Source organism: Enoplosus armatus, chromosome 12 (genome assembly GCF_043641665.1).
Source record: "Enoplosus armatus isolate fEnoArm2 chromosome 12, fEnoArm2.hap1, whole genome shotgun sequence".
Classification (NCBI taxonomy): domain Eukaryota; kingdom Metazoa; phylum Chordata; class Actinopteri; order Centrarchiformes; family Enoplosidae; genus Enoplosus; species Enoplosus armatus.
The window spans coordinates 2,791,436-2,808,517 of NC_092191.1; the positions used below are offsets into that span (position 1 = coordinate 2,791,436).

The 17,082-nt window shown below is 39.8% G+C and overlaps 1 protein-coding gene across 1 annotated transcript in view; it reads left to right on the top strand.

Annotated features, from left to right (window-relative positions):
- The window catches only part of LOC139294518 (pro-neuregulin-3, membrane-bound isoform), a 293,581-nt gene that overhangs the window by 186,720 nt on the left and 89,779 nt on the right, over positions 1-17,082 (top strand). The gene's annotated exons all lie outside the window — the stretch shown is intronic.

Here is a 17,082-nt window from a genome sequence, read left to right on the forward strand (position 1 = left end):
CGTGCCTGGGAATGGAAAACAGATGCTGGGAGGGAGCCAAGGAGGAAGACGAATATAAACCAGGAAACAGGCGGTCAGAGTGCTTTTCTTAGTGACATGGTGACTGAGAGAAGTTGAGTGTGAGCGATGGTGGCCAAACGTCAGTATGTCACTGTGTGCTGATTTAATTAGCGCACATTTGAGGCTTAATGATCTCTCGACAGCTCAGTCAGGGTGTTAATGCAGTCAGTGCAGTATTGAGGAATCAGACATTATTTTTTAATCATTTCTCTTCTTTCAGCCATCTCAGCTACATCTGAAATGAAAACAAATGAAATTGAAATGAAATGAAATGTGATTATGTGGACCTTCTGTTGGGCAGTGTACCATCACTGTGCACCTATAGCAGATTTGGGCTTTCATTTTTTTAAATGTAAGTATGCTGTTTCAACATATTAGAGTATAATAGCTGTATGTGCATGACTGTGTATGCATCTTTGTGCTCTCCATGCAGAGGTGAACTAGTGTTATTATCTCATTAGTGTGTGATTTCCTATAATTGTGAGTTTTCTCAAGCCAACCACTCAATGCCATTTCCTAGGCTCTCCAACTTCTCAACTTGCAATTGATTTGTATTGACGTCTTTGTTAGTTTTAATTAGCAAGATTTAACAAGTTTAATTGTGCAATTGCATTAGCTCACTCGGTTTGATAAACAGCGCAGAGTATCCAATTAAGGCTCTTTGGCAAACATTCACATATACAGTGTGAGCATTCTTCCATGCACACACAGTCTCTTTATGGCAAACATAATGTGCTCAAAAAGTAATATTGTGACTGAATATAGCAAAGCTGACGTGAGAATTTAAACTATAAGACCAGAAGCTGTTGTCTGTTGTTGGATTCTGTATGTAGGTGCAACAACACACATGGTATGAATAGAGAATTGGGATGTGCAGTGCAGCCGGTAATCCTTGAAAGCTTTAAATAATTGTCAAATTCAACACTGTTTTGAATAAAAGTACTTTGACTAATTATGATCATTAATCACAATGACGTTTTCCTGTGAATAACCCTTGCAGCCTGTGGCAATTGGACCCTGACGATGCCAACTGCAGGTTTTTAAAGACAGTTTGATAAAGAATATCCTAAAGCAGTCATGTAAAATACAGGAAGAAGACTAAGTCTTTCAATTCTTGGACTTATTGCTATTTTAATTTTCATGATTGCATTAATGATTTGCAGTAAAAGTCTATTTTGCATAACACCAACAGCGGCCATCAAAGAATAAAAACTCTATTTGCATTTAAATAAAAAGTTGGATGCAACTACAGAACAAACAGTATTATGTAAGCCAACATTTTGTTGTATCGAGACAGAAGCCTTCGATGGACAACAACGCACATTAGCATTTTTACTTTTTCACAGGAAAAGTTGTTTTTGGAAACTAAGCGACCGAACAAAGCAACTATTCAAGTATGTTAACTTAAATAAGTGCACTTTTTGTAAAAGGAAGCTAAATCCAGCAGTCATTTCTTATTGAAGATTATCTTCGATGTAGACCTCCTGATGAAGATCCTTGATTGAATACAGTGCGAACTTGCTGAGTAATGTTGCCGAATTAGCAGTATACCAGTAACACCATAACATGCACGTCTCCCTTTCTTCCCTTCAAGGTTTGAGAAAAAGTCCACCATGTTGATGGTTTTACTGCACAAAGAAGCTATATGATGTTTACAGTGAGTGAAATATTTAAACCCAAGACTACATCTAATCTCAATATTCTCGATTGAAAATAAAGTTATATGACTCTGCACAATATTTGGCTGCTCAGCATGAATTTTGACTGTCCCACCGGCAGGTCAAGTGCCAAGAGAAAATAACAATGTAAAATCAAAATATTTACCAATCTTAATGTGGTTTTAAGATTTCCATGATGCTCTTTTTCAAGATAATGCAATGAATCGTGGACTGTCTTAGATGTTTTGCTCCATCTAGCTGAGTCCAGCATTAAAAAACAGGAATATTTCCATGATATCAAACACAGTGAAAGCAGAAGATAATTTTACTTTCTCCTGTGCTTTTGAAGTGAGTGACAGCCAGGAAGTATTTCATTACATAAATCAGAGATGTAAATCGGTGAGCGGAGATATGGGAGCACATTTATATTCCAACACCCACACAGTCAGCTGACAGTCAGCTCATCTTTAGGGGGCTCTTAACATACTACGTTGCAGTACATTTGGTCATGTGCATAAGCAATTTGTAGGTGTGCTTGGAGACACACATAAACAGATTTAAAATGTTTCCACAGCTCTTCCAAACCTGTCTGTGATGCTTCACCAGGAGTCATGACCTTATGGTGAAGAACAAAAGCAAGAGGCAGAAAAAGAGAGAAGGCAAGAGACAGATAGGAAGTGTGTGTGTATATATATATAAGTGTTTGGCACATCAAAGGTTGAGGGATTATTCGTATAGCATTATTCTCTATAATGATGCACACATACACATAAACCCACAGGAGGTGTAGTGTACAGTAACAAAACTCAGTGGTGAAGCAGAGGAGACTCAGCTGAGGAGATAGTGAGAGGACAAGGGGAAGAGAGGAGGGAGGAAGTAGACATACAGTAATTTGGTGGTGTTCCTAATCAAGGCATCCCTTTCAAGTCAGCAGGTTTGATGTGTTAATAGGATGCAAATGTATGCAAATGAACCCTCCTTTTCCCTCCAAAACTCTGACTGAGTTTGCATTGCCCCCTCCTGCAGGATGGAGAACTCTGAACAAATACAAAAAGAGAGCACAGACAAGTACTATTGATTCTTATAAGGAGAAAAAATCAGGGGAAAGTTTTAAACTGGCCAAAGAGACCCTGCAATTTTCCATGCCTACCTTGGGGAATCAGTGACCGAACTCTGGCACAGCGGAGGGTTTCAGCACGCATGAAGAGAGCAAAGGACAATGAATGTGATAGTAAAAAGAGGAAGACGCAGAGTAAAATACATATTTACATAAAGGATTGCTGAGAAAAGAAGAATAGAGAAACAGAGAAAGAGGGAGAGAGATTGAAAGAGACAGAGAGGGAGAATAGAAAAGAGAGAATAACTGAAGACAAGCTGTGTCTGCAATATTAAGCAGGTCTGGAGTCCCAGTGCTACCTGGGAGCTATACCAGCCTGCTGATGTATGTTTTCACTGTAGTGCGCTTCACTCTGAAATGGCAGCGGCGCCCCGAACTCAGACATGTCTGTCTCCCACTCTAACTAACAAGAAGCAGTCCTCTGTCGGCGTGCTTTCAGAAGAGCCGGACTTGATTACACATGTGTAATGTATGTACATATAAATGAATAAAAGCACCCACACACAGATGTTTCACAAACATGTAACAAATACAGGGTTCACTCACAATCTCTACATACAGCAGCTTCCTCATGCACCTCCTCCTCCTCCTCCCTTAAGTGTTCATGAATATTTAATGCTTTGCCGTTTTGAAATCTGGTCAAGGTCACTGTCACTGACACTCAGCTAATGGCCATTTCTACATCTTCAACTAGAGGCCCTGTAATTGTCCTATTAGGCTGCCTTTTTCCAATTACTGACAATTAAATCTTACCTGAACGCCAGAAATCGCCTGTTGAAATGTGTGTTTTAGCTTATTGTAACAACATGGTGGGACTGCAATTTTGATTTTAATATGTAAAGCTCTTAAAATAGTAGCTGCTGCTGTGTTTGTGGCTAAAAGTGACACATCACCAGCAACCTCCATTTGCTGTTGAAGATGGTGAAGTGAGTAAATGCACTCATGACCAGAACCCCCATTAACTAAGCTTGAAAGGATCCTTCTAGTTTATTGCAGTTTAGCCAGATCATCTAACCCACTTCATCTGCAGGAGGGTCTGTTATAACCCTGTCACTGAACAAGAAAACTGTGTGCGCACAACTACGGCAAGTATAGTAGGTCAGAGTTGAACCGGAAAGCCAGTCTGTAAACTGTGATGGATGTTTACAAATAACAGTTTGGGTCTGTCCCAATACCCATACATGCAGTTGAGAGCTGAAATGCACATTATCACACCGCCAGGTATAGGCAAGTGTGTCCCACGTCTGAAAAATGCAAAGATGTAGTGCACTTAACACCTATTATGACAATTTAGAGTTATTAGCATCCCACAATTCAACATGGTCCACTTAAGACTTCCTTTTAATTCATTTGCCTCATTCCCAGATGTCAAAGATTACCGTGGTGAGTACAATGTTATTACTATGGATAAGAATGATGGCAAAGAAATTAAGCCATTTTGCCATCATGTGCAGGATTTGAAATTTTATTTGGTTCCTCAGTTACTAGTATCAAGAATGAAACTGGGGGGGAAAGCAATGCATGCATGCATTTGTTGCCTTTTGGACATACCATCATAGTTTTAAAAATGTAATTGGGTCTTATTGAACAGTTTTGTCTCTGCTGGTCACAACTGCAACCAAGAACACTCACACCGAAAATAATCTTGCATAAAATTTGGGTGATGTGTTGATTCAAGAGGTAAGATTCCTGCAGCCTACTCACAATGCAGGGAGAGAACGGGATTAAATAGCTTCAATTCCAACAAATGGTAATCGCAGCAACTCTCCTAGAAAAACAATCATGTACCGCTGCATTTATAGAATCAGTAGGAATAAATAAATATGAAATGTGAATCATGCTGCTTAGTCATTACCTCTTTTGTGTTGCGTTTGAATCATGAAAATGGAGTCAACTGAGAGAGAACTAAAACCTGCAAGCTCATATATCATATATTAATATTACCAGCTGAAAATGATGAAAAATGCTGAAATAATTTGTCTCAATTTAATCGATTCATTAAATGGACATTCCTTATGATTTCTTATCAGTGCTCCCTAATCTGCATATAATATGTTTCTTATTGCATATAGTTTGTTAGAATGTGTATATGAGTGTGTGTGTGTGTGTGTGTGTGTGAGAGTGTAAGTGTGAGCGTGGGTGGTTGTGTTTATGTGTGTACATAAACACTGCTGGCTATAAAAAGATAATCATGTGCTGCAGAAACATAGCCAATAATGGAGCCATTATTTTTCTTTTTTTTGGTTTACTGCAGGGCTGTTTGTGCCTGGCCAAGAGTGGAGAAACTATTTCAGGGTTGCAGCCCCACAATGCTTTGCTTCAGGCTGAGAGTGAGCATGTAGGAGTTCGTCCATCTTCCAGCTCTGGTCGTGTCGGCAATAGGTTGAATCCATCTGTCAGGAGATGTCATGATGTACTGTAGGTCTGCCTGACGTCCGTTTGTCTGTTGTCAGCTTGTTACTGAGAGAAAAGAGGAGCCCGTGGATGAGTGATGGAGCGAGTGACGGAGGGGTGGAGGCAGATAAGTGTATGTGTGTTTGCACTCCTTCGCACATAGGAGGTAGTATCTCCAGAGTACAACTGCCATATCTTTAGGAGAGGAGAGGAGGTGCAGGGGCGGGAGGCAGCGAGGAGATGATGGCAGTGATCCTGATGGATGCCGACAAGCTTCCATGTCAAAGTCTAGCATTTTCCATGTCACCAGAGCTCAACCTCACACACACACACACACACATAATGGCATGCACAACGGACAGTACAAACACACAAACTTAGACATTCAGTGTCTTTTTCTCAATACGGTTTGCAGTTGCAGTGATTTACTAAGAGCATGCTCAAGCTCCAGTCTGACCCTGAAATCCCACCTTAACACCCAAAAAGCCCTTTGGAGAGATGAGGACTGAGGATCTGCCAAAACGCTCAAATAATGTCCCCACTCCGAAGGTGTAAAATATAAAATGTAACTTTGCAAAGAAAGAAGTTAAAGAGCACACACACATGTATAGTTATATACTGGTAATCGGTTATCAGTAGGTGTTCTTTACCCACAATGCCATCACTGTACTAACTCAGTGAGATGGAACACACTGGCTAAACACTGCCCCAGTACCTCACTGTATACTTATACTACTAATTATGCACTATTTACTAATCATCACAGCTATTACAGTGCAACAAATTAAAGTACCTGTTCAGTCCACCAATTTCTGATGTTTCTGGTGACAAATCTGAAAACTGCACAAACAAAGCAAAATGTTTTTATTCCAACCAAATTATTTGTTATTCTTTTGCTATCCATCATCCTTAATTACTTATAATTTTAGCTCCCACATTTCAGTTGCACATTGAATTGTGGGACAATAGCGTCCATCAACTGCTTTCAAAAATCAAGCAAATTTAGTTTGCATGCTGACATCTTTGAGTTACGTACTTTTGTCAGTTTCCAAGTGTGAATGCACTGAAAACAAAGATAAAATTAATATGTAGTATGGAATTGGGACACAACTGCTAAAAACCATTTAACAAATCTATGTACCGTTCTGTGTTTCTCTGTGTGTACGTAACCAAAAACTAGAGGCCTATGAAGTTTTTCATACACTCCACAAGATGTCTCTTCTGGCTCAGGATTGGAACATTTTTCAGGTGGTTTTCCTCTAATAGTTCCTACTCGACCAACTATAAGAACACTGAAGAAAACAGTAGTGTTAAGTGTTTAGCTAGTACACTGACAAGCTGCAATTTCTGCCTTTTTAGAGCCAGCTGCACCGTTTACACTGCTGTGTGTCAAAGCTGTGAACTGACCTTTTGCACTACCAGTTAACATTAAAACTGAACCACCCTCAAACTAGAGGCCTCGGTCTCCTTCTGTCTGTCTCCCTGTCCTTAACTAAACCATGGGAGACAGTAAAATAGGAGAACATGTCACGACGTTGAAGCAAAATGAGGAGGAGGATCAAATGTAGCAAAAATGGTGTTAATATGGTGTTTTATTTGCTTTTATCTCCTAGATTACTGTTTAAAAAACTACCACTTTGGGCATTAATTATGAGCTCAAAATCCAAAATTGACTGATTTAGATTTTCTACAGTCTAGGTCCCAAGCCCAATTAAAATATCTCTTTTAATAATAAAAGTGGAAAAACAAACACATGCTCAGTGATTCAGTATTCCCCACGTTAACCTTGCAGAAATAAACTGTTTTTCCATAAAGTCTTCACATTCAGCTCTGGCGAGCATTGTCGTGTCGCGCCGCTAAACAAATGTCCAGCTGGCTGTCACTGAACACACATGGGATACACGCTCCTGACTTTATTAGCTGCACTGACATGCCCTGTTCTGATTGTGAATTACTGTATTTCTGCACTGGGACTGTAGTGAATCATTTGTAAAGGAAGAGAAAGTGCTTCATCAAACTTTCATTCTCAAATGGAGCCACAGTACCGGCTTTGCATTGTGAAACAGCGAGAACAAAGTTCTCCAAAAAGTCAGCTGTGAATACAACCTAAACGCTTTGTTGTGCTTTGGGAATGAGGGAAGTGCCAAAGAAATAAGTTTAACTATTATTGCTTTGTTGAAGGGCCCAGTGGTGGGACTTGCTAATTACTAAATTTTCAAAACCGTTACTAAATATTAAGACCTTCAGTGAGCTTTTTTCAAGTCTGTCTAGGCTGTTCCCTGCAGTGCGTTGTGCTGAAAAATTCTATTGTTGAAACTAAATGACCTTTGGCTTTGGACCTTTTGTGAAGGCAGAATATTTCTTTCCTTCCAAGGAAAGATTTTGCAACATTTTCAGCACAGCAATTGAAAAATACTCAAACTGACTCTTTTATTATAGTAACCTCCCAAACGTACCTCTCTTTTTTTACACACTAAATGGTTCCCTCCTGCTTCCACTTGTGTGCTTTCTCGCCCTCTCTGTCACACCGCTGAGATAGAAGAGGCCTGGCATTTTTATGTGACAACTTGTGTCACAGCATCATGCACGGCAAACAGAATGTGAAAGCAGCAGGGATAGAAGGAGTGGATCTGGATGCTGAACAGATTTACAGTGTCCAGAACAAGTTGGGATGTTTGCTTTTATGTCTATGTGCCACTTGATTCAGGAGGTGGCAGAAAGCTAAAGTACAAAGTGAAGCTTTTATTAAGGTCACAAAGTAACTTTATACCTCCTCTATTAGTGTACGGCAGGCTGGCTTATGGAGATACAAAGGGCAGATCGATCAGCATTGCAGATGGAGCGGCGCGGGGCGGAAGTCAGTGGAATTAGCTGTGATATGTGTTATAAATCAGCCGATAGCGACTGGCGAGCCCGCAAGGGTGGCTGCTAATGTCTCCCAGTGTGATAATATAAAATCTGTTTGCTAAAATAATGTTATAACGACACACATGCTCGCACACTCAGTCAAAATCACTGTCATGCGCACTATTTTGACCCTAGAACTGCCAGGAGGAATAACAATCAATTGGATGGGATGAGCATATATATTATATAATATATAGTATAGTATTTCCATAAATAATGTTCTTAGAGAATTAGTAGCATGTGATCTCAGATTCCCTGAAGGCAAGATGAAAATATCTATGTCATATATGATATATATATGATGTTATTTAAGAAAGAAAAGAAGAAGAATCACTGTGAGCTCATTATTTTTTTACTCCTCTTTCAGTTTCTTTTTGCAACTTAAGACACTTTCTCCATATGCCTTAAATTTGATAATTATGCATCCATATATATATATATATATATATATATATATATATATATATGCATTTACAGTTGATAATAGCATATTTTCAAGCTTTTTAACTTTGTACACTTTTGAGAGATAATTACACAACATCAAAGCTTCGGAGGTTGTGCTGTGGCCGGCCGCTTATAGGGATAATAAATGAAACATAACCAAATGATATGCAGGTGGTTTCTTTACTGTACTTTAATACATTCACAGAGGAATGCTTCTGCATTGTAATTTAACTACTGAAAGAAGCTATTTGTTTTTAATCATGCGTGTGTGTGTGTGTACTGCAAGAACAATGGCACATTATTTATAGGTGGTACGTACGTATAGGTGTACTATTTTCTGCTTATTTATCATCTTATTTTATGTGTTTTTAAGATGCCTTTTTAACATCTGGGTTAACTCTGGCTCCTTTACAGCTCTTTTCTTTCTGTTAATGAAGGATCGTTGTCTCTGTCAAATGAATTATTAAAATGAGATAGAAATATTTTCTTTACAAGAAGTGTAAACTTGAAGTCATTTGACAGTGTTGCAAATCTTTTCATAGAAAAGTTACTAACATGCGTGCAAACCCATAATGTCCAACAACTAGATCAGACCTGGGAATCATAAATATGTATCCTTGCAGGTAAATATGTGCAGAGACAGCAGCGGGGTGAGTCTGACATTGAGGTCATGTTAGTATTGAATACAGTAGAGAGCAGCAGAGACAGTGAGTGTGGATTTGTATCTGTGTGTGTTGGAGTAATCGAGGGAATAAAACCTACATCAGGTCAGCCGGTCACTCCTAGAGAGCTAATTAAAGAATAAAGACATTGGCCAAGTTCAGCACTCAGGGGAAAGAACAGGACATTTGTTGAAGGATATTGTGTTGTCTTCTCACAGTCACTGCATATGTATGTGGGGGTATTTCACAGTAAACAGGGTTTTCCATGTTTTTTGACGAGGGGGAAGAGACAGACTGTGAGGAAATAAGCAGCTGGTCCCAGCCAGTGTGTAGTTCATTACTGTATACAGATGTTTGTATTTTAGGACATCATGGTACATATTTCCCTGAGAGCATGTTCTTCTTTTGATACCATCTGAAGTTCACATCAGACTAGACCGTGACATAAAGGGGGAGCTATTAGCAAAAGTTCAGTCCAGAAGTGACGTGTGGTTAGTCTGTAAAGGGCACTTTTGCTGTGGTACCACCATCATTTATTAGTGTGCTTAGTAACTGCTTTGCTAACTTGAAGGAGCTGTTTGCAAAATTATGCAAAACACGCCGAGCAAGCAAGTTTACACGGCTTGAAGCAAAGCGCCGGAAGCGAGAAAATACTGATGCACACCCATCAGAGTGAGTCTGCTCTGACTGAGAGGAGAAGGCGATTTTTTGCCTTTATTCATCCTCTCTAGAGATTTGTGATACAGTCAAATATTGGTGAGCGCACTCTGCCTGTAGGAAATGGTGCACATACTGCCTGTGGTTTTCATTCAGTTAAGACTTAAGACCTAGATTCTGTTTAGTTAAAGTTAGTGTAAGGTAGATTATGGTTGGAGTAAAGGGCCACACACAACAGTGTAAGTCCAAACACCTGTGGCGATCTGATGCATGTCAGTGTGGGTTGCCGTACTTGACACACTTGGAAACGTCACCGTCCTATTTCCCGACGTCGATGCTCGTCAGCTCTCCAGAAAAGCAGCTTCTGTAACTTGACTATTTCTTGCGTGTATAGGCACAGCATGTGTGTCAAAGAATAAATTGATGCTACATGACGTGGCGGGTGTGTGTTGTCCTCAGGGAATAAATGTAAGGCAAAAAAAAGAACGTACATCTATATTCTTCATAGATCTCCTGGACCGTCTTCGGCTGTGCAGTGATATTCACAGCACATTGGTAGGTGAGGGGGTCACTTCTCTGCCTTTGCAGAATAACACACCTTCTTGCTCCAGTGCCTGCATGCATGCTTATGCATAAAAATGGCTGTAAGAATGTGACTTGTGCCTAATGAGGAAAAGAGTGACTTTTTGGTTTAAAACAGATGTTAAACACTTTATATTCAGTTCAACTTTGAAGACAATTAGCCACAAGCCAGACGAGCGTCATTGGGGTCACTATTTACAATAAAGTGAGATAAAGAGTCCAAGTCCACTGTACAATACATTTTGCACAATGTTGAATAAGATTCTAAAATACCTACAGAAACAACACTTCACATATTTTTCATCTTCTTCTTATTCTCTTTTAGTTATTTTCAATCTTGTTTTCATTTTTCTATAGAAGCATTACAGGTAAAAAGTGCAAACTACTCCTTTAAGATATAATGCAATTTCCCAGTGTTTCCTACATATCATGGTGCAGCTGTTTACTGTGGTTTACTAAATTGGTAAGACAAAACAAAACTCAGATGTACGCCCCTTTCATTATGACACTATAGGTATGTTTATGTATCATGCTCATCACAGCATTAAGGCCAAAAACAACGACACAAAGAAGAAAGTTGTCTTCCTTTCTACAACTAATCAACCATTCGCCGAGCGCTCCACTCTGCATTACATTTGACATGGAAAAGAAGATTAAGGGGAGCAGGAGGCATGACTGCAGTGACAGCACTGTTTGAATTCTTTCTCGACTTTCACACATTGTCCTCCATCATGTTGTAACAGAGCAGCTGAAGACATACAGCAACAAGGTTGAGTGCCTGGTCTCCTTTAAAAAAGGATGAGCCTCTTACACTGCCCGAGACCATGAAAGACTTAAATTACTATAAGAGCATCTATATCTGTGGTATGAAATTGAAGGAAATTAAGACCTGAAGTTAAAAGTCTATATGATGAGGCTGGGTAGGCAGAGAAAGCTTTACTAGACTGGTGGAATGAAACCAGTTCGTGTGTTTGTGTGTCAGTATTCGATTGTACACCAAAGGTGCAAATGTGGACACATTGTCGGTGTTTCCAGGGTTCACACGGTTGAACAGGTGTTTGTGTGTTGCGAAATAGAGGTGAGAGAGACAGACTGGTTGTTAAGGAGGAATGAGAAAGAGAGCGAGAAAGTGAGAGAGACAATGAGAGAGAGAGAGTCAAGGTCAGAGAGTAATTAGGCTTTTTCTGTCAGTCCAGGGAAACTGTCAAGCCTTGGGGATGAAAAGTGATTATATGGGAGTATGAGAGTAATTGAATTCTGTTGCCGAGCCAAGAGAAAGGGTGGGAAAGAGAGGAAAGAGAAAAAAGCATGGACATGATATCAGCAGTAGCTTCCAGTTGTCTTTACATTATTTCTAATTCAAACAGAAGCCGAATCATGACACAGAAGACAGAAAATTAACCTATATGATGCAAATGCTTTCCACCATATGTGTTCAACAAAACCCAAATTGACAATTATACACAGCCGTTTCGTTCAATACGCAAGTGTCTGGAAGAACTTGTCTTTCATCTTCGTCTGTTGCACGAGCTGCATGCAAATAATTGGGCAGATGTGCATGCCAGAACAGGTAGTATGTTGTGTGTGACACATTTAAAGGATATCATGTAGGAGTGACACACAATCACAACATATTCACACGAATCAGTCATGGCAGAGATTCTATCATCTGTCAGCCATTTTGTGAAACAGTAGCTGCAAGAGTTAAACAGATAAACAGAGGGTGTCTCTGGGTAAAATGTCCTGTGAGGTCCGTTACAGTTTACAGAAAATTGTTATTTAAGCAAAAAGAAAACAAGATCATTTGCATTTTTGTAGCCTCCATTTCATAAGCAGCACATTGCAACCTCTCCAAAAGCAAAACATCAAGCTGGACCACTTTTACTAAGGTAACCGTTGTGAATGAGCTGTTAATTGTGTATAATTTACGAATGCTTCGTAGATCAGTTAGCTATAATACGAGGCGTTGAGGTTGCCAGGGTGTGAAAAATCTCTATAGATGGTGATTATCCCTCCAATTAACTGTTTGACCATTGCACCTTCTGAAAAAGGGCTGTGGAAACCAAAATGTACACTAATGATTTTGGTCCAGATCATTGGATTGGACTTGATTATTGTACAAACCCTTAATAAGCTATTATTACCAATGGGGATCTCACAACATGGCAACCCAAGCTCTTAACAATGGTTTATAATATATAATATATAATATTTTTATATCTAAAAAGCATTATTGAATAATAAATAAATTACAAACTTTTTACAGTATGAGAAGTGTCTTATTAGAAAGGGGTACCAACAACAAATCAGCTAATATTACACTGCAATAATGACCTAAATGAGCTCTATTCACCCAGTTGACCAAACAGATGGTCTCATCTTATAACATTTCCCTGTATAAATCCAATACTTGTAGTATCTTTGCAAGTATTTTAAATATGAAATGTTACAGTGTTGGATAATTGCCTCATAAAATGCACCCTTGTTGCATATATTGGACCTACAACGCCTCCATTTTTCTTGTTCCAGTAAGACTTTTTTCTTTGTTTGTTTTCATAGAGATGCACATTATCAGGAGCCAAATGTCCCTGATGGCAGATTTATGGCAGTATTGCTAAAGGTTTTATAGGCCAGTTAATCGCAGCTCAGTCCATAGACTGTCTAAATGTGTAAATAAGACATTGATCCCCCCCTTAGAGTGAGCCCCTTCAATAAATATGACCAATGAATTAGTAATGAGAGGAAATAGGCTTAGAAAGGAGGAATACGGGGAGGGGAAGTGAAGGGATGACTACTGAGAACAGCAGGAGGAAATGGAAAGCAAGGGAGCAAAAGAGCAAGGATGGTAGGAAAGGACATAAATGGGAGGTAGAGAGGCGGAAAAAGAAGTACTCTATTATGAGATTAGAAGTGTTGCTTCCATTGTTTTGTAATTCTCTTTGAAACCAATAAATATTTTTCATTTTCATGCTGCAAGATTTATTTCATTGTCAAGTAGCAATATTCCATACAGTCTACGCTGTCCTCGCTCTCCTCCCCTCACCCTTTCCTCCCGTCCGACTCGCGCTCCGTTAGGAATTGAAGCTGATTATATGAGTATAATTGAATCTCTCTGATATGCAAGGCATCCATTTCTGCTGCAGTGCAGCGATCGATAGAGCTAAGGCTAATTTAATATGCACTTTATCACCCTGCTCATGAAACACTTTATCTTTGTCCGCAATTATACACTCTGTCTCACTGTCGCTCGCTTCTTGTTTAGTCATATAAACTGCGACTGGAGTGCACATCTGTGCATGTGTGTCTTTGTGTCACGTGTGCATAATTCCTAGCTTTGTGTCAATGTGTATTATTTTTGTCCCTTCGTGGTATTTATGTCTACAGAGCTTCCTGGGATACAAAAATAGTTTATGGTTTAATAGCTCGCAAAAAAAAGGGTAGCATTCTCTGTATGCAGCACCACTCCCCTCCCCCCCACTTCCTTTCCTGCTTTCAAATTCAAATGTTCTTTATTGGCACAATGGGAACAAGACATTTACTGCATCTTATCAGGGCAGTATTTCCTCTCTCTCTCTCTCGCACTCTCTGTGTCACAGTATCTTTCTCGCTCAACCTACTCCAAACCCACTATATCAGTTTCATCTCTACATTACGAGCAAATCTGACAAATGTTGTCATCATTTTTTATTTGGTATTTTGTTTCAGATGTTCTCCTCTTCCACTTACTGTGCGCATACTTATCTTGTGTCTTTTAAATTATCATTATCCTGTCTGAAAGATATTTTTGGGCAGCATGTTGTGCAATGAAAACAGAAAAAAAAGTTATTGGGCAAAGATTTGTCTTATTGAGGAGTAACCCTCATTTCCATTGCTATCTTAATTTGTATTAACTGAAATTATTTATCCTGCAAACCTTGAAATGAGAGGTGAGGGGGGGGTTTGTTGGGCATGATTCCTCTTTCCCGCATCTTATCTCAGTGTTGCATGTCTCGGCTGAACCACAGCCACAGGGTGCAGGCCTGAGGTGTGTGTCACCAGTCAGGAGATGTTATTTCACTTATCACAAGTGGCGGCTATTTTGCATTCACAGCTCAAGCTCAAGTGTAAAGATCAGGGACCGAAAGGATTTTTTTTATATATATCTTCTTTATCAGATATCACACAATGGAGAGTGATGTGAAAGAGAAAGCTGGCAGTGGACAAAGATCATGAGGAATATTCAGTACAAAACGTACCGGCTACCTCATACAACTGAGCTACAGTATGAGATTCCCCGAAAGGATAAGTCTGGGTTTTATTCAACACGGGCTGTTTTATGTAAAGTCTCTGGCAGCCTTGTGATAGTTTCAGACACTCATTGATTATATTACTGTTTACCAACAGTTGTTGCTGAGTATTCCCCCAGCTGCTCCCTTACAACCTGCAACCATACAGCTGATACACCCGAGAGGAGCAACAACTGCACAAACCAACTCCCCTCTGACTGTACATGACAGGGCTTTGAAGGGGCCATTTAGCCAGGCTGTCCTCGTGTTGTATGACAAAGAAAGTCAACACAAAAGCAGGTGTGCGAAATGAAAAGAATGGCATCTTTTAAACATCATACATTAACAATCTAATGGCTCTAAAGACTTTGAAGGAAGAGTGGGCATTCATTGAAAGGCAGGTCCTCCAGATTCACTGTCACAGCCATTAAAAGCAGGGAAACTCCAGGGGCCCGGAGGACCGCAGTAAAGTCCAGAGAGCAGAAATGGAGCTTGGTGCTAACCATTTTTATGAGATTGAAAGCTGCAGGCAGTGCAGCTTTTACAAAATCATAGGCTTACGTCCCAGTTATAAGAATCCAGCCATTTCAAGGTGATCTAGATAGCCCTGAAATGTCAACTGCTATGCATGACCCACAGATTACCATGGATTCACAATTTGATTTAGAGCATCCAAGGTTGTTTGCAAAATAACGGCCCCAATAAATTCCTCAGAAATCAATCCAAGCAGTTGTGCAACATGCTTATCTGTCCCAACATCTGCCTGTGATTGTAATATTTTATTTGACTGGTATTTGTGTGCATGCAATCAAGTTGGTCATATTGAAGTGATTGCCTGTAGCAATGTATATGAGCTAGTTTTCTATCACACACCCCTGTATAGAAGATAACCTCACAACATCACACCACCATCATCAGCAGCAGTACACAGGCTGTGTGAGATGCCCAGTGTGACCCCATCATAACCGTTAGCCTCTCTGATAAGCCCAATCTCCCCAGCCAGCCGATTGAGTTGACCCCAAGCTTTGAGGCCGATACGGAAAGCGTTTGATAGCTTCCGAGAGGTCAATAAATCAAATCTCAGCTGACTGACCTGATGAGAGCCCTCATGGTGGGGGTCATGGTTCACGGACAAGCCTTGGTCACACAAGCAGCAAGGAGAAGCAGAGGGCACGAGAAAGAGGTTGTTCGTGGGTGTGGGGGCATATACGGCCAATTAATGGGATTTAATTACCGTCACAGTCTGCCAGACCACTTCTGAAGGTCCGAGCTGTCTCTGCAAAGATATACCATGATGCGTCACAGCTGATGAGTATTGACTTTCATGGTCATGAGCTCAGGCCAATCTCTGACAGATCAGCTTGAGTAGCCGTAGGGCAGCTTTATTTGACAGGTTTAAGATCAAGGTCATATTTCTTATTGCAAAAGATGCCCAGATTGGCTGCTCTGAGTGTGCTTTTCATGTTTTAAATGTCCTAATACTGAGCATGTGTTATTTATTTATTTATTTTATTGCTGTACAGTAAAATTCATGTATCTCCAAATTAATTTCATTTCACTTTGAATTGTTCAGATAAACTGAAGGATTAAGTGTCCCTTTATGGGTTGAGATAATTATCCTACTTCTTGAGATAAATAAACTATTTAAAAACCCAGTGGATTATGTGAAAATTCATTGTCACAAAAGACATAGTTTCGGTGTAAATAATATTAACTGCTGTGCTCTGTAAACGTGCTTAAACCTGCAATCATTGATTTTTTGGTCGGGGGGCAGAACAACACCAAGTTGTTAAGGCTAATGTGTTAGCAAGCTGAAATGTAGCAACATTAGCAGCTTTTCAGATGTGTTTCAGTTCACATGATCACTACATGTCTGTTCAATCTTCACTCACGTTTGAGCTCTGGCTTTCATCTATACCATCTCCTGAGAAAAACATCTCATGTCTCTTTAACAGTTAAATGTTCACCTTCTTTCAACTTTGCCTGCCGGTTGGTTGGGATCAGGTACCATTCAGTGGATTTATCAGAGCTTTTTTTTTAACGAGAAAACAGCTGCCGGCTGCTCCTGGAAACGAGGCTGATGTGAAACTAAGCCTTAACCATACAGACAATATGCAATAACACCAAAACAATAAGCTTAAACATGCTATAAAGTACTTCAGAGCGACAGAGTTGGGTGAGTTTCTGTGAGCAAAAATATGGATTAGTGGTGCTTCAACTAATGCTGCAACTTAACTGTTCTATTCTGGTTAACAGCCTCAGTGTTGGGGTTAGGGCAAAACCAAATCATCCCCCCACAGAAAATGGCAAACAAGAAGGAAACGTCAGACTGAAGG